This window comes from Pinus tabuliformis, chromosome 7 (genome assembly GCF_031772625.1).
Source record: "Pinus tabuliformis cultivar Carrire ecotype Pingquan chromosome 7, CPIR1, whole genome shotgun sequence".
In the NCBI taxonomy this organism is placed as follows: Eukaryota; Viridiplantae; Streptophyta; class Pinopsida; order Pinales; family Pinaceae; genus Pinus; species Pinus tabuliformis.
Window position 1 is genome coordinate 96,795,731 of NC_142293.1, and position 3,749 is coordinate 96,799,479.

The window sequence follows — 3,749 nt, forward strand, 5'->3', positions numbered from 1 at the left end:
TATATGAAATTGAATATTTTAATATGATGATATGTTTAATGTTTTTAAGTTTTAATATATTTTGGTTTTTAAATGTTTTTCATATAATCATTCTCTTGATAATATTATGTATTGATACGACATTTACATTGATTATAGTTATTTAATTTATTTAAATATGTTAGTAAATCATTGTTGTTATTAGTCATTGATCTTAGTTTTAACTTTTTTAGAAGTAAATGTTTTTTAATGAAATGTTTATTATGTTATTTTTGTTAATTTTGCTAAAGAATCATTGGAGGTATGTGTAGCATTAATTTGAAATTTTATCTTTAACAAATTTTATTGTGTTGTGTTGTATAATGTAGGTGCTTATTTTTTGTGTTTTGTGGTACGTTTTAGGTACTTCTTTATTATAGATGTGACATTGAGTTCTTGTATGTGTCTGGCGGATTCATTTAAGCTCATTTTTTCATCTATTAAGTTAGAAAATCAACATTAAAGCTTATAACCTCCTTCAAATGTGGTGAACTTTTGGGAAAATGGAAAGCGTTGTATTGATCCATCATTGTGTTACTATGTAAGGCATGGGGTTTCCATCCCTAATTACTTCACTAAATTTTACAAGACAATTAGCATGTAATAATTTTTTCCCTGTGAAAGTATATGCAAATAATTTTGTATAGTGACATATCATAGTGATTTTTTCATGTGATATGATGCACCATCATATTGTACAAAAAAATGTGCAATATGTTGTTGTTGTTGTTTTAAATGTAATTTCGGCAACAGTGAGGCTACATCATGGTCATGTCCAAGAATAACACCTGAATAGGGTGAGGAATTAAACCGATGACTTAACATTTAGGAGTACCTTAACAATGCACCCGATCAACGTTTATCCATGCCCCGGTGGAAAAAATGTGCAATATGTTGCATCGCACACAAAATTACTTTCATTTGATTTGTTGTATCACATATATTTATTTCTATAGTGCAATACATTGCACCACTGTTTTCATGTAGTGTAACATATCGCATGAAAAATTTTCAGCAATTTGCATACATAATTGACTTGAATGAGGGAATCCTTTAAGATGGTTGGAACACCATGCACCTAATATTGCAATATGCACTATGTCAGTACTAAAGACAAACTTTTTCCTTTATGTATTACACGAAACAAAACTTTGGCATGGTGTGATGTGTTGCAAATATAGAAATTTTGACGAGATGCAATATGAGTCATGGTTAACAATGCTCCAATAAAATTGACCATGCTATGACATTCATTGACTATCACCAAACATGGTGATTCATAAATAAAAAATTTCAAACATAGTCAACCATGGTAAAAAATGATTAACCTTAGATAAGTAAAGTGAACCATAGGAAAAATGCTCACCCATAGTTGGTCAAATTCAACCATAGATTCTCAACCATATTCAAACATTTACATCCATGGCCAACAATGGTCAATTGCCTATTGCAATAATTTTTTCTTTCACATGATGCATCACATGGAGAATATTTTTCTTCCAATGCATCATATCATAGGCAAAAGATTTTTGTCACGATGTGACCATTTACAGCGCAAACGTTTTGTCATCATTTGATGTATCTCACTAGAAACAAATTCTTTTGAAACTATTAAATGTCCTCAAATAACGTAGGGAAAGTTAGAAAACATGCCAAAACTAGCATGGTCCAAGTAACTCAAGATGAAATACCCCAGATGACTATGATATACAAGTTAACTTGGAAATCAAAGGTCTTATGATACCCCAAGTCATATCCAACTTTTGATTCCATATAAAGATCCTGTTAAAGGAAGCATGAATACGAGTGGAAAAAATTGACCTAGTTATGTCAATAATTTCTTAAAATCAGTGGATCGAAGGTTCATCAAACCAATTGGGTTGTTGAAAGGTGCAAAAATGATCATCATGTGTATACCAACTAGGGTTTACTTTGAAGTAGTTAATTTAGTCAAAATTATTCCAACATACTCAATGTTGGTCAGTCGTCCATCAGAATGGAAAAAGGAAGTCATACCATTATTAGATACTGAAGAAAAGGACATAATCAAGTTAAAAGGGAATCACAATAGGATAATCATACCCTTGGATCCTAAAGAAGGAAAGCCCTAGTTAGAGTTTTAGGATGAAGAAAGTGATGTGAGAAAACTCTATCAAATAATTTAAGGGGAAAAAGGAAGTGTTGAACCCAATATCAAAAATGAATGATTACACGGTTCACCCATGTCAGTGGGACAATTTTTTGACAGAGAACTATAAGTAGCAAATGGAAAATTATGAATCAAAAGAAAGCGAATGTTAGACAATTGAAACCGTACCAAAGGGAAGTTTTCTTATCTTTCTTCTCAACAAAGGTTGTAGCTCTATTTTATAAGAGAAAAGTGTCAAAAAAAACGCCCAAACTTGATAACTATAGAGTTGAAACTATCTACATTTCCTCCCTTCAGATTTAAAGAATGAAAGTCGCCTACATTCCATGTTGATAAATTATCAAAAACAATCAATGAATAGGGTCAATTACAAACATTCGTACAATCATTCACAAAACAAATTATGTATTGGTGGGACATACATGTGCCCTAACTGCATATCAACCACAACCACAACATACTCTATTGAAAGATTTGGAGGGAAGAAACTTACATCCACATCCAATATAATAAAGTTTAAACCAAGATTCAACCTAGAAGCACACATCAAGAAATGCAAGGAGTGGAAATGGATTGGATATCAAAGCAAATAAGTTTGATGACATATGTTCCCATAAATAATGATGGTAGAAATGACACTTAAAACTAACACAAAATGAAGAAAAAAAAATTATAAAAAAAATTCTTTATCCCAAAGAAATTGACTTACAAAAAATCTGAAATTTTATAAAAAAACAAAACAAAATAAATCAATAATCAACAACGAGAACTTCAACTTGCAACCAAATATCATGCCAAGAAAATAAAAAAGTGTAATTACCAAACAAATTGAGATGGAAAATGAATGTTTTCCCACAAAAACACTTTAAATGGAAAAGGGCACTTAGAAGTAAAATTTATGTTAAAAATGTTTAAACAAATTAAGAAAATTAACTTCACACAAGCATATAATGAAGTCTATGAAAGTGAAAGAATATTGAATATTTAAAAAATAAAAAACATAACCTAAGAAAATCAACAATCACACATAACCAGCACAGAAATAATCATCCTATTTAAGGAGTATCACGGTGCGGATATTAGATTTTGTTACAAATAAATGGGAAAAATAAAATTGAGCTGATACGAATGAGACAAAATAAAGTTGCATAAAAATACAAAAGATCGTAAGAAAACAAAAAAGAATTAAAAAAAAAAAATTGACGGGGTCACTATTTACATCCGATAAAATTTGAACGATAGAGAGAATATCAGCATGGTCTTTGTTTAAGGATGACGCGTACCAATTTAGAAATGGTCCAAATTTTTTTGATGTGTTTTATGTAAACATTAACCAGAAATTAATATTTTTGAACAATTGTAATTTCACACAGGGTATTTGGTCTTCTGTTCTCCAGTATGCTAAGAGGTTTTTTTTTTTTTTTTTTAATTTTATTTTCTTGGAAAGAAGTATAATCATTTTAGTACTTTATTTATATTTATTGCTTAGAATATTTGATTATTGAGAAACAAGATAATATTAAGAGATGATAAGATATATATTCTAGTTCTAATTTTTAAAATTGTTTCATAATTTAGGGAA

General features: G+C 29.7%; 1 non-coding gene across 1 annotated transcript; it reads left to right on the plus strand.

The window, feature by feature from the left end:
- The first annotated feature begins 3,374 nt into the window (after window positions 1-3,374).
- LOC149245447 (U6 spliceosomal RNA) lies at window positions 3,375-3,475 on the plus strand. The gene has a single exon (XR_016267631.1). It is a non-coding gene; the product is annotated as a U6 spliceosomal RNA (small nuclear RNA).
- Window positions 3,476-3,749: the final 274 nt, after the last annotated feature.